The following is an 18,697-nucleotide window of genomic DNA, read 5'->3' on the forward strand; positions in this document are numbered from 1 at the left end:
CCCTGGGGCTGCAGAATGACTGTTGAGGCTTTAGGGGAGAGGGTGAGATCTGATGTCAGGATAGAAAAATCCTCACCCCATTATTTTATCAAAAAAAGAATCCTGGCACCCAGTGGACTTTCTCCCCCACGTGGGCAAACATCTGGTGTCATGTCTTTTAGGATAGTCCCATCGATGTATACCACGTTTTTACATATGTTGTCCCATCCACATGACAATAACTATTCTGAACAGGTGACCTTTTACCTAGTAGCTTGCTCCTGTCTACTCGACGACAGGCTCTAAGTATTCTATCATAATCCTTGTACCTGCCGTACATAAACATGTCCCCAGGTACGGCAGATTTATTCTGTATAAGGGTCACCACTTTCTTCATCCTTGGCCAACAGCCAGCTTTGCATGATCACACTTGTTCAGTAAAGCATTGGTGATTGTTTTCAAAACATTTATGATTGTTTTCAAAACATCCATGGCTGTTTTAAAAAACATATTGATTCTAGAAAAAACCCTAGAGTGGCCACTTTAGTATAAAAGACCCTCACTCCCCCCTACAAATTAGAGGAGAATTCCTTACAAGCTGAGACGGGAGTCCTGCATGCTGAATCTTTGACACACAGCGGTCTGACATCTCTTGTGGGCTGTCATCCTCAAAGCAGAGATGGGGTTCTTCATTCCCAACCATCAGGTGAGGGGGCAGGTTCATCCCTAGGGGTTTCTTGGCTACCGATACATATAGCTATACACATATACAACTACACATCCAGGTTTAGCTAGGTACATTTTAGCAAATTACTTATGGCACGCATTTATCTGAACTGTTTCTGTTCATCTTATTAGCACTATGGTGTAAATGTATCTACTATTCAGTATATTGGTACTAGCAATCTCTTTTGTATGCTTCTGTTTCCTGATTGTTGCAGCACATATGTTTTACACAAGGTTGTCGCTGGACCAATAAATGCTTATTAAAACATCCTAATCGCCATCCTGTGTGTTTTCTGAGAGATAGCAAGCACGAGCGTCTGAGCGAAGCGTATGGTACTGTTTTCCATGATCCCTGAGGAATCAGGGTTGTCATGTTCAGTGGTTGCCAGAGACTACCTACACCACTGTAGAATACATGGGGGTGGTAGTGGCACTTTAGAACTAGCTGGTCTAATGGCTTACATATCCTTTGGGGGTGTCCAGAAACGGTTGGGAAACCAAGCCCTCAGTTTAGGTCATCCAAAACGTGCATGTCCTGGGGGGACTCCTAGGAACTACACAACACTGGGGAGGAGGGGGCAGAAAGACTGTTTTTTCCCTTTAGGTGTGGGGGTTAGGCTGAATGGCCAATACCATGGTAGCATGCCCACATCCATTTTTTACCCCAAATGTGAAATCCATAGGGGCATATTATCAAGAGAAGTTTCGCCGCTTTTCCGGCACATATCGCCGGAAAAGCTGCAATTTTCCTATTGCACTATCAACAAGGACTCGCTAACATGCGTTAGTGCTTGTTTCCGTGCGATAGCAGCTGTTTTTTTTGCCGCTTTGCATGTCAGCGATATTTATCGCTAATGATATGCAAAGTAGGCGTTCCTCACTAAAACAAAATGGAAACAGTCGCAAACACAACTTCCCTCTATTACCAAAGCGGCCCCGGACCCGCGAAGCGATAATAAAAGTCACGCTAGCCGCAATTATCACTGGTATTTAATGCCTGATTAAAACCTGACTTAGCCATCTTGTCAATGGGAGGTGGATTGTCAGGCTGAGTCCACAACTGCCTATTAGCAAGCTTTACATTAGCGCAGTCAAAATATTGCTGGATTTCTTGCGCTATTGCTGGTTTTCACCGCTATCGCTGGATTTTACTTCGCCTCTGAGCAAAGCATTGCCAATACGCCGCTAACACGGCGATGTAATCCAGCAATAGCCGGCGATAGTAAAAGACGCGCTAAGCGCGCTTTTTGATAATTATCGCATTCCGTTGATTATATGCCCCATGGTGTCTAGAGGTCTTTCTACCTCTCCTCGGTGGCAGATTAAGGTCACCTTCCCAATTGGGAAAAACCTCTTATCTTCCCCCATAGGGGCAGAACGACACTATTGCCCATTCTGGGGTGGGGGATGACTTGATGCCAGGGTAGGTCACCTTCACCATATTGCAGGTGTGGGTACCATTCTGAAACCCCTGATTTCTTGTGGAAATTGTGAGCAACCCCCCTCCACTCCACCCGTGCGGGCAGAAGGACTTGTTTGTCCATTTTAGGTTGGAGGTATGGTCCAATGGCAGGGCAGAATACTTGCACCCCTTTTTTGGGCCCACATGTAAAATCCCTGGTGACTAGGGTGCATCACCATTGGTCAGAGCGGGTTGCCCCCACTTCTTTGTTTAAAATAGAAATCCCTGGTGTCTAGCGGGCTTTCTACCCCCCACATCCCACTGGTGCAGATTGGGGGCACAGTCTCCAATCTACCCACAGGAGAGCAGAAACACTGTTGTGCTCTTTTGTGGGTAAAGGGCGTGGTCTTGCCAGTGGTGGGCGACCACCACAACTTTGTTTTTTCAATTATTTCCTAGTATACAGTGGGATCTCTGCCCCCCGTGTTGTGCCTGTTCCCTTTTGGGGTTAGGGCCATGGCTTTGCACATGGCAGTCCAACTCACCACTTTGGTTTTTTATTGTTTTCCCTGGTGTTTAGTGGGCTTTGGGTCAGCCCTCTAGAGGGGAACAGAAAGACCATAGTGCTCTTTTGTGAGGTGGGGGCATTGCACTGCCAATGGTGGGCTGTCCCTACCCCTTCATTTTATTTTTCTAAAATGCCATATTGTCTAGTGGCCTAAGAAAAAATTCAGTGAGAAATGAAATAACAGTGCCAGGGGTAGGTTGAAATGTCCACTTAATAGCAACCCATTTGGAAAAGTAGTCAATGAGAACAAAAGCATAAACCTTACCTTGAGAAACCTTACCATAGGGCCCAGCAAATCCAAAACCAGCTTCTCCCAAGCCCTTTCAGGAAACTCTGTATGAAAGATATTAACCTTATTCGTAATAAGGGATTTGTCAGAATTAATACATATGGAACATTGCTTAACAAATACAGAAATTTAAGCATTCATGTATGCCCACCAAAATACCTTGGTGACCCTTTTTTAGGTCTCGCAGGCAGTGCATGCACTGCCTCTCCGACGCATCAAGTAATCAATATTAGTGGTGAAACTCCACCCATTGCGTTTCTATTTGTTTTGTCGCTTGCCATTGGTTAAATCTGGCATTGCTCTTCTTATCTCGCTCATTGATTGGCTGGTGGTCCGATACCTCACTTCCGTTTTGCTTCCGTTTTGCAGGAAGCAGCACCCACCAACTACAGTTTAGTTCCGCTGCTGGGATGTTATCATTTTATTTAGGGACTACTTCCTTGTTTTGTACTGCTGCTCTTCCCTGCACTAAAAGCCTATCTCGTGTGTTCGGTGACCCTGCTCATCAGCACCTAATCTCTCCGTGCACCGTCGCTGCTCCTATCCACGTGGCTGCAGCTGCGCGTCTTCGTCCCCTGTTTGTTCTTACCCCTTCTCCGTGTGGTGCACTCCACCACCATTTCCCGCCGCTGCGCCTATCCCCATCAGCTGTGCGCTGCACTCACTGCTGGTTTATATGGCTCCTTGTTTATCAAATTGATTTTCTCATCAAGAAATGTCACAGATGCCGTTGGCAAGTGCCCCGTTGTGGAGCAGAGCTGGGGAAAGAGACTGGGACCTTCAAGGTGAGAAACAGTTGCAGGCATAGGCTTCAAGGAGTTGTTTATGTGACGTTAGTGCTATCAATTAAGCAAGCGCTGTGTATGACGTCACCTGCACTAGTTTATTGTGGGGAGCGGCAGTAGAGGGGGTAGGTTATGTCACTGCTCTTATTCCGGTAATGGTGTGAGGACCCGGTGCTAGTATTTTGGGTGACGTCACTGCCCTGTTATCTATATGTGACTATGTGTGTGATGGGATTCAGTGCACTGATTTACACTGCTCTAAGGTTGTACGCGGAGACGTCAGCGTGTGCGGGTTTACTTTGGGTCTATGGTGATGTATTCCTTCACAACACAGGTTTATAGTGGAGGACGAGCATAACTATTATATTGCTGCTTTGATTAACTTTAGCGAGTTAAGCATGAACTCACGTTGTACTGACGCCCGTCTCTCCTGTATGATAGTGTTTCCCAGAAAGAGCAGCATGGTACATAGGGAGGGAGTAAGTCAAACTTCGTTTTATAACTTTTATTGGAAAAGCTCAGTGACACGTAGGGAGCTCAACTTCATGAACATCTCCCAAGGAGAAACTCTGCATTCCCAGGAGTTTCCGCGTTCCCTGGAAAGCCTGCATCTCTTTTCTGGGGCCAGTGGGCATTTTTTATCCCATACGAGTATGAGACCCCATTACGGGAGGCTCCTGTTAACAATAATTGGTCTGCGCTTTAGGATACTGCCGCCCCAGCTGTGCCTCCGATGCCTTTCAGCTGATGGGATGGGTCACTGTAACGAAATATCTGCAGCCCCTATCAGAGGTCTTCAAACATTTTTGCTCTGAGCCCCCCGAAGCAAAATGTTTTAATGTCAGGTCCCCCCCTTTAAAACTTTACAGCAAGAGTTTTTTTTTTTTATATAGCGAAACTTGACCCGAATCCAATCAGGTATCGGAGCGCTTTACATAGCACCAGTTACGTTACATTAGGACACACATTCATTCTTTGTTAGGCACGGGGAGATTAAGTGATTTGCCCAGAATCACAGGATGTTCAGCGTCATTACCGAGACTCGAACCCAGTTCCCCAGGTCCAAGGTCATGCGGCCTAGCCGTTAGGGGTGAGCGGGAGGGAAATGGCTGCGCGCAGGAGGCATGGCTCATGAGATCATTCCAGGAGTACTATTTCTATAGCTCATAAACCTCACTAAATATGAGACTTACAAAAACAGCAAATGAATCAAACAAAAACTCTTATTGAGCCAAAAATACTGCCCCCTATAATTGAGGTGTTGTGAGCCCCTCGCATTCCTGGTCCTCAACGCAACTACACTTGCTGCACAAATGGGGAGAGGAGTTGGCCTAACGGCTAGGGCGGTAAACCTTGAATCTGGGGAACTGGGTACGAGTCTCGGCAAGGACGCTCAACATCCTGTGAATCTGGGCAAATTACTTAATCTCCCCGTGCCTAACCCCAAAAAAATGAATGTGTCCTCATGTAACGCAACTGGTGCTATGTAAAGCTCTCTGATACCCGATACCTTCGGGTCAAGTTTGCGCTATATAAAACTAGGTAAAAAAAAGATAAGTACAGTCCTGAGTAGCAGGCTATCTCCTCTGCCACTTATACCCCTTCGTCACCATGCCGGACCATCACTATAATCTTGAAACAGGCCCTGTCAGAAAAGAAAGGGCTCCCACATGTTGTCTTCCTTTATCTGCAATAGCACCCTTGGTCCTAATGTTAGCAAATAAGCTCCCTTGTAACTTTTTTTTAATGTGGGACAGTCATAATTGTGATGCAGTGGGCCCTCTGACCCCTGGGCCCCAGTGCGGCTGAACCTGCTTCACTTATGTTAGCTACTGCCTTGCAAAGAGGGCAGTCTTCTCTGCCCTTTGATAAAAACAGGGACTCTCATCCAGCCACACACCCTTCTCTGCCATCTCTCTGAGGCCAAACAAAGGTATCTCCACTGCATTAATTTTCCCCCTACCATGGGCTATTGCTCTGAGGCCCAAATCAACACCAGCAAGTGTACAGTGGGCCCTAATGCTAAGAAGGAGGGATAGTAAACAGCCATAATTCAGGGTTAGCTGGCTCCTCATACCTCTGGTTTCTGGTGCCACTGTACCAGCAGTACTGGTGATTCTTTCTGCCCCTTTATGTTAAAAAGCAGCAATGGTAACCTGGGCTCTGATACAAGCAAGGAAAATGGGAACCCACTCCACTTCATGGTAAGACGGCCATAATTGAACAGCAGTGGGCACTTACACACCCAACAGCATTACCTCCTGCACTAATGGATGGACCTTTTTTATATATGTATATATAAAAAAGGCTCCCTTATATTGTCCCCTTCCTTCAAGTGTCTCTCTGAGGAACCCTGCTGACTTCCTCCCTGCGACCCCCTGGACTCACCTTTTACAAAAACAACTGCACTTGAATGATTAGTGCTGACTCTGAGGGGCCTCTGCTTGAAAGCAAGGGTAGGGAGGTAGTGCAAACAGTTAAAGAAGAAACAATGTTTTTTTTCTTTTGCATTTTTATATAGTGTGTACTTGACCCAAAGGTATCAGAGCACTTTCCATGAGCACCAGCTGCATTACAGATGGACACGTTAACTTTTATTCAGGTGCAGGGAGATTACATGATTTGACCAGAATCACAGGATGCTTGAGCCTCCCGTCAAGACTCGAACCTTGTTCCCCAGCTTCAAGGTCGGCCACTACGGCTGTTACACTACATCCTCTTACCAGCTGTTAATTGATTAGACACTTAAAGCCAGAGCCACTGGAATTATGAGTCTGAGGCAGAAGACTTTTCCGCAGTGATGGATTTACCGCATTTGCTACTTAATCCATAATCTGTTGAATAGTCTGCAGATTTTACCCAAAAAATGTGATTCTAGTTCAAATGGATCAAAACTTACATAAAACGTGGCCGGTGACGTGTTCCAGAGCAGTAGAAGGCCATTCATAAAGGTTGATTGGTCATCTTGCAGTTGCTTATTGATGTATTTAGGCATTAAATGACTAATGAGGTATGATATTTCACCTGACAGTGTTACCATGACTAAAAATGAAAAAGAAAATGAAATAAAGCTAACCACAAAATGTGTCAGATTATGCTGCATAATTTACATTTTCTTCTTGCATAATTTAATTAACCCTGTTGCATAATTTGGTCCTCTCTTACCACATAATTTCAGTGGCCCTGCTTAATGTGTCAAAGTGACAAAGATTTTTTCTAGAGGTAATGTAGGGGTGTTATTTTACAGTGCTTTCTGTCATGCGCTGGGACCTCGCAGCGCTATTAGTACAAAGGTCACTATTCCCCAATGTGTAAATTAGGGTTCAATCATGCGTTGCTCCGGTTTCAGACTCACAGACATCTGCAGTGATGGTATGTGTCAACTGAAGTTTCATATCATAAAAGAGTACATGTACTAAGGGTTAGTTTAACTTGAGTTTATTTTTCAATCAGTCTGTTTGCTCATTATTATATATGCAGTTAGCTGACAGCGAAAAAACAAAAAACTATTTAGTTATTTTCTTTTTAGCCACCTTTCTGACACTTAGTGACCTCCCTTCAAGGCAATCCGAATCACTGTCCCCAATCTTTTTAAACAACATTTCAAGGAGTGCGTGGAAATGAAAACAGCCTGGAAATGTGGCAAATGAATAAGGCTGCAGTTCCAGGCCATCTTCATTTACATGTAATTGCAGAGGCATTCGCGCCCCCCTTGGAAACCATCCACGGACCCCCAGGGGGGCGCGCCCCACAGTTTGAAGAACTAACCTCTGCAGTCAGCAATGCTGTGGTCCTAGTGCTGCATGGCTTTAGGGTGGGGTTCGGCGCAGTGTGGCTTTCATTCCTCATGCCTGAAAGGAAACAACTGCATTTTAAATTGTCCACCTATAAGCATAACATCACGTCTTTGGGGTGTTGTAAATGGGGCAGATTATAGACGGAAGGGAAGGGGCACTCTCGTAATGGGAACGGTTTTATTTTTAATTATTTGGATTTACAGCTGACGTTTTTCTTCAGTGAAATTGTGCAGGCTTGTTTGACTGGTCATTACCCCGAAGTATCTTGTGTGTAGGCCAGGCTGAGTTTATACCGTGCAAGAGAGAAAGATGTGAACCTTTTACCACAACCCGCGGGCGATTTAGCACTTTGTATTATGTGTAATCTAAGCTTTCCGGTTGTGTCACCAGGCAGGCCTTCAAGTACCATAGCGCAAAATTATATCCTCAAACGCTGGACCTGGTTCTATGCGTCATTATATTCGATAATACTAACCGCTGGTTCAGAACAGACATATAAAAAGACAAAGCTGTAGTGCTGCTCCCAATGCAGAGAAGCACAACGACAGGCACGCAGTCTTCTAACCATTATCTGTATCTCTGCACTCAATAAAGAGAGCGTCAAGGGTTTGATGTAACTTCTTCCTGTTCGTCCATGCATACAATAAAGAACATCTACACCACACATACCTCGCTCTTGTTTGTGCCTTGATTCTGGAGCGATGCGCAGCTGCCGAGGGTTTTCTTGATAAGTGTGACGCCTTCACTCTGTGCTGGCATTTTAGCCAACAGCAGCTTGCATTCTGGGACTTTGAGTTTCTTTTTTCATATTTCAAGTAGAGACCCAAACATGTCAGCACGTGAAGTGTAGGTGAAGGTAAAAGCACAAGTCAAGATAGAAAGAAGCACTTTAGAAGTAAGTGAGGGAACATGGGAGAAGGGTGTAAGGGATGGAATGCTCCTGTCCCTTTTGTGTTCGGGTTGGAGATTTCTGTGTCGTGATCTGTTTGTAGGGAAGGAGCACGCTCTTAAAGAAATACAAGCATCTGCAATTCAATAGGTCTCGCATTTACGCGAGTTTAAACTATTGACATTGTAAATGACAGTGCCTTTTATTTATGTTATAAAAATGAAAACAAAAATAAAAGGCATTGCCATTTGCACTGTCAATAGCTCAAACTTGTGTAAATGCGAGACCTATTGCATTGCAAATGCTTGTTTTGTAAGTGTTTAGCCCACATGTCCTGAATGAGCCAACTTAATAATGACGTGGCAAATATTTTAAGGAGGAATGATATAGTCTTCCTCAATCCTGACACTAACAAAGATAACATTGCTGACCTTCCAAAAAACTTGCATGACAGGAGGAAGTAATGTTTTCCTGAGCCCAACTTTTCCTGGAGAACTCTATAACTCTGAGCAGATCATCATCAGATTTAATACTCTCCATCCAACTTTCCTTAGAAAAATCATCATCACACATAGTTAAGATTTCATCTATGGACGCAAACACACATTCCTCTATCAATTGTGACTAAACCTTCAACTAACATCAGGTAACCCTGACAAAGTCTGCTATAAAATTGAAAGATCCTGGAATATAGTTAACACAAAATTATATTCATTCATTTTAGATACAATTCTCACTAAACTAGAGAGGCCTTGCCTGTCCCATTGCTATTGAGTAAAGCCAACAACGACTTATGATCAGTTTTAATAGTGACCACCTTTCCCCATAAATAGGTCTTAAAGGGTTCAACTGCCCAAGCAAATGCCAATGCTTCTCTTTCAATAGTCGAATATTATAGTTCTCCATATGAAAAAGGTCTTGAACCAAAAGCTATGCTTTTTTCACAATCTTCACGTTTCTGATTCAACATTGCTCCGAGATTTTCAGCACTTGCATCCATAATATAAGACACAATGACATTTGTGCTTAGAAGGAAACAGTCGGCAACCATTGATGATGGCTGCTATACGTGTTTCAAAGTCTAATTGATGTTTCTGAAAGACAAATGTCGTCAATGGTAATCCGAACGGCATCATAAATAATATATCTAAAAACCCTTTCTGGCATAACAAACACCATCAAGTGTCTGTAACCTTCTTCCAGTTCTATTTGGTGATATGCAGATAGTTAAAGAGATGTCAAAAATAATTGCCCCTTCCAGTTGTGCTAACAACTCATGGATTTTAGGAAGGGGCTGACCGTATACAATGATTTGTTTGTTGAGAGACCTTAAATCTGCACATAATCTCAAAGAGGACAGATCTTTTCTTTACTGAAACCATAGGGGAAACTCCTTTTGAGGGATTGACCGCTTCTGTAACCTTTCCAGTAGTCATTTCAGTAACAAACTGAGATCTTTTCTGTCACTTAAAGGTACACCTATACGCCTTTGCATAACTGGGAATGTACCAGCTTTAAGCTCAATTTGATGGGAAAACCCCTTAACTATAGCCCAATTCATTGCTAAATACATTTTTGAACTGAGAAATGATACTGTCAATACCTTGTTGTATGGTCATACAATATACAGGTAAATCAGCAGATGGATACACAACCAGTTCTACCTTCCCTTGATGTCTCCAACCTAGGATATGCTGACCATTTTTTTGCAATGTTAACCTTTACTAAAATACTGCAAGAAGAAAATGAGACGGAAGCCACAAAATAGCCCCGCATATTAATAGCTGATTTCCCATAACCATAAGCCTTAATGTGCTTAACTTCTAAATTTCTATCCTTCCAATGTTTCTCGAAGAATACATTATAAATAAATAAAAATGGTGAACCAGAGTCAACCAGGATCACAGTCTTGATTCCATCAATCATGATATTGTAATTGGGTGGTTTACATGGATCCATGTTGATAACAGACACATGTTTCTTGTTGCTTTTGTTGCAGGAATTCTGCTCAGCAACAGAACTTTTCTTGGGACCATAGAACATCAGTATGTAGGGAATGAGTCACCATACTATGTCAATACATACGGGCCCAAATTCGAATAGCTTATAGCGCCTCACTTGCCCTCCTAACGTTTCCAGAGAGACAAGTGATTTGGCACCCCAGAACACAACACTCTCGATCCTCTCAGGGATCGCTGTAGCAGGTCATCTCCTTTCGTTCTCTCACTCGTACTTGTCCACAATAAATCAAAAAGAGACACCAAGGATGCTTGCAATATTTATTAAAACTATTGTGCTTTAATATTCAATAACTGCGCCACATCTAGAAAACATAGGTAGGTCGGTAACAGTGGCGGCTGGTGACATTTGAAAGGGGCGGGGCGTAAACGTTGGGCATGACTTTTATATAGCGATAAATGTGAACAAGTTCAGTGGACAAACCTGGGGTCCAGGGTGAGTGAGTCCCTGTCCTGAGAAAGAAATGAAAAAAAGATTGGCAAATGGCGCGTTTTAAAGCAAATGAGTGTAGCGAAATAAGCTAGGCTTATAAAGCAGTGGGAACGTATAGTCTTGAAATATTAAACACATTAAAAACTGCTCCATATCTTCCTGCATTAATATGTTCAACAGTTACTGTAATGTGTAAATTGTACAGCATGACAACTTTAGCCCTTTAAAATGTATGATTGCCCAGTGTCTTGCAATGCATGCAGCAATACATTTGGAAAGATATGCTCCAACCAGACTTCGAGAAGCACCCATAGCTGCTGGCTGCAACCAGTCATATAGAAATATGTGCAGACAGGTCTTTAAGTGGGATGATAAAAGTGGGGGCTCTCTATAAAGGAACATGTCAAATAAATGTATGTGATTCCCATAGTGTGCCACCTGACCGGAATTTTGGTTTCTCTCGGTGATGTAATTATATCTAGATAAATGACACAAGTGACATACACTTAAAGCCTATTAGTATGATTGGCTTTGTCAATGGGCGTTAACTGTTTAAGATAAATGAGTAACAATGATTTGATAGAAATAATTAACATTGGAAATGTTTAAATTCTGAAATAGTGAGTCTGTGAATTAAAAAGCATTAAGGCCTGTGAAAGGAGTTTTGTCCTTCAGTTATGTGTACTTTATATTAGCTATGTATCCTCTTTTTCTCTGCATATCTTGTCCATCTGCACATTTTCAACCACCTCTCTTTCCTCTTCAGCATCCTCTTTTCACTCTTCCCTGAATGCACTTCATCGCATCTCTGTCACTTCACTGCTCCCAAACATGGACTGCACTCCCTCAAATGTCAGCACTTTAATTTCTCTTACTTTTGCCTTGCAAATATTTTGACATCTGTGTACCCCTTCACACACACACATATCCACAGAATTTCAGTTGCAAATGGAATACATAAACATTGTTCTGTATGCTCTGCAGAGATGCCAACCCACTGACAGTCACTTTGTTTGGCTTCAGCCTTAGCGCCTGCGCGCTCAATCAATGCTCCCCATAAACACCTGGTATGGCTCAAGCATCAAAGTATGCACAGAAAGAAAATACAGATAAAATACAACATTATAAAATAGCTAACTCTTGGGGAATGCAAGACTAAGTAAAGCATGTGAAATAAGAGAGGTACTAAATCGCTGAAAACGTTTTTAACATTCATTGTTTGCAAATCAATCCATGTTTTAGGCATCAGTTTTAACTTAGGGGCATGCGCCAGTTTTAATATCGTACATTAGAGAACTGTCCACTGTAAGCACATATTCCACAGTAAGCACACATCTCTTGCTTTTGGCTTGACTCGGATATTTGGATCAACTTTGCAAGGTAACAAGAACCCTGCTTGTTATTTGGATCCATGTCGCATGGGAACAAATACAGCAGCTCCACTTTAAAGTAGCAAGCGATCTGCAGAGGGCCAGGGGTGGAATAGGACACGTTACAACGCAAAGTTTTACAACGCATGCCTTTACAAAGCAGTTTTTACATCTCATCATCCATTACAACGCATGATTTTATGCCAACGCATTTCTAGAAACTACACTTACAACGCATTCCATTACAACGCATACCATTACAACGCATACCATTACAACGCATAATACCTTTAGGGCAACAGTAGTGTAAGTGTTGAATAGTGTAGGGGTAAAAATTACTATTCCCACTCCAGTGAGTGCAACAGTAGGGTAAGTGTTGGATGGTGTAGGGGTAAAAAATACTATTCCCATTCCAGTGAGTGCAACAGTAGGGTAAGTGTTGGATAGTGTAGGGGTAAAAATTGCTATTTCCCATTACTTACCTTATAATGCGTTGTAATGGCATGTGTTGTAGTGGCATGCTTTGTAATGCCATGCGTTGTAGTGGCATGCGTTGTAATGGCTGCGTTCTAATGGCATGCGATGTAAAGGATGTCTCGTTGTAATGACTGCCTTGTAAAGGTAGTGCGTTGTAATGACTGCGTTGTAATGGTTGTTTCCCCCAGGGGTGTCACAGTGGGGTTAGTGTGATGAGGGGGTCTCAGCACAATATACATAACACAGCATTAGCATACAAACACTTATCATTACTAAGAACAAGCCACCAGATCAGACATGCGTGCATCCACTCTCACGTATGACGAAAGAGTGGGATCTATGCTTTTGAATGACGGACATCTGAAATCACGCAGGGATAATGTCGTCGACGCTTGAAACCGTGACGCTCATTGAGTCACTGGCCTACAGAGGCATACACCCATAGACCACAATGTCAATGAAGGGCTTTAAAACAGAAAGCACTGCTTCGTGCATCACAGGTCAGAAAGTTGATTTACTACCTGCCTTTCGCCTCCTGCTTCAGAGCGAGGTGGGGCAGGCAGCCTGAACCAGACAGCCCAGACGTAACTACATCAGTTTATTTAGAGATATGATCGTATCTCTGAGTAAATCGATCTATTTAATATGTATTTATCTAAATGTGTAGGAATTTCACAGGGGCGCAGCCCCTGGGCTCTAATGGAGAAACCGTCCCTGGTCAGTAATGTCATTAGCATGATTAACAGACCATATACAATGAAAAGCCCTGTCATGTTAGCTGACAGATTTACCTAAATGCACCCCCACGATTGTATTGTAGATCTCTGAGAGTAATGGTGAACCCCATACCTTGACATACATATATGGCTATTCTACATATTGGCTTATGCAGCCCTTTCATCTCAGGACCTTTGCTTTGCCTGCAAATCTCCGCTGTGTGTTTTCAAAACTACACAACCCGGGTTCTATGACAAAGCATGTGTGTTTAAAAACAGCAGCTGGGTTTCTCTAGTATGTCTAGGTGCTAGTGTCCGACCACAGAGAATAACAAGGAGCAATGTTGTTTGACCTTGCATGGACTGTTCTTACTAAATCCCAGGAAAAGAACAAAATACAAAAACATGTGCTATGTGGGAAAAATACAGTGTGACACCAAAACAAGAGTGACATTCATTAACGTATGCAAAGCAAATACGGCCTACAATGTGCATAATTAGGCTAACATAGGGAAAATGGCAAAGGGCTATATAGGGAACACACAACACCCTCCCTTTGGTCAAGGCAACAGCACAACAAATAACTAAATAAAATGAATGTGATTATAAGATAAGCAAATTGAACTTGTCTACTGAGCATATTATAAAAAATATATAATTTTATTAAAAAACTAACGTCAATTTAGAAAAAATAATAAAATTACAGTGTGTTGGAGGTATCCATGATGTCTATTGCCAATTCAAAGGCCTGGAACTCCAAAAAGGAGTCTGTCTCCGCAGAAGATGATTGTTCGGCAGCCCAGGTCACAATTTCCAGAGAACAGACATGGTCCTCGGCTTCAACCAATGCTGAAATAGTTACTGGGCAACCTGCATAAGGACTCATCATCAGTTCCATGTCCATGGGAGCAGACATCTGCAAAGTCAGACAAATATTTAGTGCACATTCGAAGGGGAACCAGAGGCCGTGAAACCAGACAGGTCGGAATGTTAGCGACCAATCATGGTCTAATTCTTGAAGTAACAAGATTTCAAAGTATCAAAGCATACACTCAAAACACTGCTGGAGCGTTGGTAGTTCCAGGGGGCTTGCAAATGGAACATCCATTGCTGAGAAGCAAAAATAGGACCACAATGCCGCAAATGAGGAATAACAGCAGCGGGAATCCTCCGAACACACTACAAAAAAGGGAACGAATAAAAGCCAGTATTACTCCGAAGATAGTATGGAATGAACTGACCAGGCCGGAACCTATAATCTTAAAGAAATGCGTAAGACTGGCAGTGTTAGATGCATTAAAATATGATAAACTCATTTGCGAAAATGTAGTGGGAGATTTGGGTTTAACAAGGACTGTTAGACCTGGCACCATTGGCGTGAGTCTCCCTTCCATTTTTCGCTGTGTCTCCTTTGTTTTTGCTGGTTATAGATGCTCTGGGCACTGTGCCACTGCCATTCAGTGCCACAGCGCGAATGCTCCCTTTGTAAAGATGACCTGTGAATTGGTACATCCATGATTGGCTTATTTGGTTTACCTGTCAGTCCCCAGTAGCGTGGCCTGTGTGTGCCCGGGGCTGGTGAACCAAATGATGCTGGTGGGCCTGCAGCACCGGTTTGTGCCACCCACAGAAGCAGCTTGTAAAGTGTGTCTCAGACCTGCCACTGCAGTGTCTGCGTGCAGTCCAGAACTGCCATCTTGGCTGTGAAGTGCACCCACTTCCCAGCCTCTGAACCTTCCCTTGGCAACCTGTAAGCCACCCTTATGATAGGGTGCATTGTATGTGTAAGGTAGGACATGCTCTGATGTGTGTATTACACCCAATTTCGTTTTTCACTACTGTAAGGCTACCTGTTCTCCATAGGCCAGAATGGGAGGTTTGGGCTATTACATCCTATAGTCCTAACTGACCCACAGAACATGGTAGAAAAACGAATTTAGTATGCCTGAGCTCAGAATATTAAAATACATCTTTTAGTGAAGGTTATTTTTATACTCTGTGTTTGAAACTACCACTTTTAGAGTATAGGTACCTTCTTGCCTAAGCCTTCCAGTGTGCTCTGCTATTATGTGTATTGGCTGTCTGGTTTTGGAGGGACAGGGCAGGCTGAGTCAGACCTGGGTTGAATAGAGAGATCTGCCTTGGAGTGAGGGGAGGGGTAGCTCCTGCACTTGAATAGGGCTGTGCCTGGCAAGGTGAATGCTGGCTCCACCTCCCACTGTGCGTCTGAAGGCAGACCCCCTCTTTCTGAAAGGAAGGATGCAGCCTGATCAACAAAGTGCTCCAGGGCTGGGCAGAACTGGTTCTGGCTGGGTTCAGAGACTTGTGACTCCTAAGAACAAAGACTTTGGGGGTATACATATTTGTGCCCAAACCCCTACAATTTGTATTGCTCCTGGACAACAAGAAGAACCTCTGTCCGTGTGACTACAGGAATCTGCAGGAGAAGGACTGTCCTTGTGCTTGTGTGCTGTTTCTTGGACTGGCCTGCAGAGGAAAAGGACTTGGAAGGAACTTTGATTTTGTGGCTACAGCAATCACCCAAGGGCTAGAAGAGAGCTAGCCTCCTGCAGGAGTCTCAGGCACACCAGACTCCACCACCAGCCTCCTGTGTCCTCCCAGCGAGGATTTCTATCTGCAGGTGAGGCTCCTGTGAGTTCCAGGGCCTCTAGTTCTACTGCTGAGAAAAGAGTGCTGAAAATCGTCGCTAACCCCCATTAGCGAGCCGCTGCAGCTGGTGAGCGTAAGAAAAATCGTCGCTCTGCTGCCGCCGAGCGCTCGCTACCGGAGATCGTCGCTTCATCTGTCTGCGTGCCTGAGAACGCCCGCTATCCCGAAGATTATCGCTTCATCTGTCAGCGGGCCTGAAAACGCCCGCTATCCCGAAGATCGCCGCAGAGCTTGTCAGCGGGTCTGAAAACGCTCGCTAACCCCAGTTATTGAATCGCCTTACGGCGGGCCTGAAAACGCTCACTAGACCCAAGGATTGTCGCATTGTTTGTTAGCGTGCCCCAAAGCGCTCGCTAACTCCGAATTATCGCACCAAGCTCATCGCAGCGCGGACGCCGATTGTTCGCCATTTTCCCTGCATCGCATCAGGATCGGCGCTCCCTCGCGGAACGCCATTTTCTTCTATCGCAGCAAAGATCGCACACGCAACAGGCTCGGTGCATCATCCCCCCTTAGCGGCACGGATTTTATCGCATCACCGGCTTAGTGTGAAGAAGTTTGTCGCTTTGTCCTGCCCGCAACCCAGCGCATCATCCTCCCTTGCGGTAAGGATTCAACGCATCATACTGGCGTCGCGCCTCTTGGGCCATATGGCCGCCTTAGTCCACCCGGATCAGGCGGGCTTTATTCCTCGACGCAGCACCGCCACTTCCGTGAGAAGGTTACTGCGAGTGATGGAGCGGGACCGGGAGGTCTTCCCGGAGGCCTGCACGCTGTCGGTCGACATAGAAAAGGCCTTCGATAGTGTGGAATGGCCGTATTTGTATCGGGTGTTGCGGGAGTTCGGCTTGGGGGAGGACTTTGTGCGCTGGACCGCGTTGCTTTATAGCGAGGCCACGGCCCGGGTGAAGACCGGGGTCACTATATCGGACTCCTACCAGGTCCGGAGGGGGACGAGACAGGGGTGTTCCCTCTCCCCCCTATTGTTCGCGCTGGCCATTGAACCATTGGCGGCTCATGCCCGACGGGGGGGTGCGTATGTAGGGGTCACCTTGCGGGAGGATACGCATTATATCTCCCTCTACGCGGACGATCTACTGATGTTCTTGGAGGACGCGGCGGGTGCACTGGAGGGAGCGGTGGCCCTTTTGGAGGTGTTTGGTCGGCTGTCTGGGCTTAAGGTCAACTGGCGTAAAACGTGTTTGTTCCCGCTGTCGCGAGGGGGACAGCCCCCGCAGGCGCTGGGCCCTATCCGCTGGGAAGGCAGCTGCCTCCGTTATCTGGGGGTTAACATCTACCATGCCCAGGCTGATTTGCTGGAAGGGAATGTGGGTAGAGCGCTTCGAGGCCTAAGGAGCAGTATGGGATTTTGGAAAACGCTACCGCTCTCGTGTGCTGGGAGGGTGGCGCTGCTGAAAATGGTGGCGCTGCCGCGGCTTCTTTATTATTTTCACACCCTTCCAATATGGATCCCGGCTTCATTTTTTGCGAGGCTGCGGGTACTCACCACGAGCTTCATTTGGGGTTCGGGAAGACGTCGAGTGGCGCTGACCACCTTGCGGCGGCCGCGGGCGGAGGGGGGCTTGGCGGCCCCGGATTTCGAATGGTACTATCTGGCGGCCCAGCTCCAGTGGCTCACGCAGGCGGTGGCCAGGGAGTACAGGGGCCCGGAAGGCCCTCAGGGCAGACTAATCCCGCGCCACGTGCTGGCCTTTATAGTCCTTCACCAGAGGCTGGACCTAGCCCAACTCACCATGGAATAACGTACCCTCCGGTTATGCTGGAACAGATGTCAGAGAAAGGCCGCCATAGTTCACCCCTATGCCCCGGAGATCCCCCTGGGGATGTGTACGGCGTTCCCACATGGAGGCGATTGGTCGGGATTAGCGGTCTGGGAGGAGTTGGGGGTGCAGATGGTGGGGGACTTATTTCGAGAGGGAGCACTGCTGCCTTTTCAAGACTTGCAGGACTCTTATGGGCTTCCGCGGGGAGACTTCCTGCTTCATGCGGCCTTGGTGGCGAGCCTCCAGAGGCATTGGAACGTGGGGTTGTCGGAGCCCCCGACTGCCGCGGGTTGCCAATACGTGGTGATGGCGGCGGGGACGGCTAAGGCCATCACATGTCTTTATCGCCGGCTGTCGACGGAGAGCCTCCTCCCCTTGGGCACCTTGAGGGAAAAATTGGAGGCGGACCTGGGGAAAGAGATCCCGGAGTCCACATGGTCCACGCTGGTGCGGAGGGCATGGAAGGGGACGAGGAATGCCAGGTTCCAGTTAGTCCAGTTTTTTACACTACACAGAGCGTACCTGACACCGGCCAAGATCCTACAATATTTCGGGGGAGCGCACTCTCAGTGCCCGCGGTGCGGACTTTCGACACATGTTTTGGGCCTGTCGGCAATTGGGCGACTATTGGGAAGCGGTGGTAGATTGCTTGAACCAGGTCACGGATCGCTCCATTGATCCGGAGATGGGGACCTGCTTGCTGCTGTGGTTCCCCCACACTCGTCGCACGAAGGTCACGAGCAAATTTTATGATTTAGGGCTGATACTGGCTAAGAGGGAATTGACTCTGCACA

General features: G+C 45.6%; 2 long non-coding RNA genes across 2 annotated transcripts in view; one reads left to right on the forward strand and one right to left on the reverse strand.

The window, feature by feature from the left end:
• Nucleotides 1-3,174, reverse strand: part of LOC146870677 (uncharacterized) — a 95,639-nt gene extending 92,465 nt beyond the window's left edge. Inside the window, exons 1-2 of the long non-coding RNA XR_014959431.1 lie at nucleotides 3,124-3,174; nucleotides 2,941-3,027 (exon numbers count right to left, since the gene is read on the reverse strand). This is a non-coding gene — a long non-coding RNA (uncharacterized LOC146870677). The remainder of the gene's footprint in view (nucleotides 1-2,940; nucleotides 3,028-3,123) is intronic.
• A 157-nt stretch (nucleotides 3,175-3,331) lies between these two features.
• LOC146870678 (uncharacterized) overlaps nucleotides 3,332-18,697 on the forward strand; it is a 315,755-nt gene continuing 300,389 nt past the window's right edge. The window contains exon 1 of the long non-coding RNA XR_014979017.1: nucleotides 3,332-3,749. This is a non-coding gene — a long non-coding RNA (uncharacterized LOC146870678). The remainder of the gene's footprint in view (nucleotides 3,750-18,697) is intronic.

This window comes from Triturus cristatus, chromosome 1_1, assembly GCF_964204655.1.
Source record: "Triturus cristatus chromosome 1_1, aTriCri1.1, whole genome shotgun sequence".
In the NCBI taxonomy this organism is placed as follows: Eukaryota; Metazoa; Chordata; class Amphibia; order Caudata; family Salamandridae; genus Triturus; species Triturus cristatus.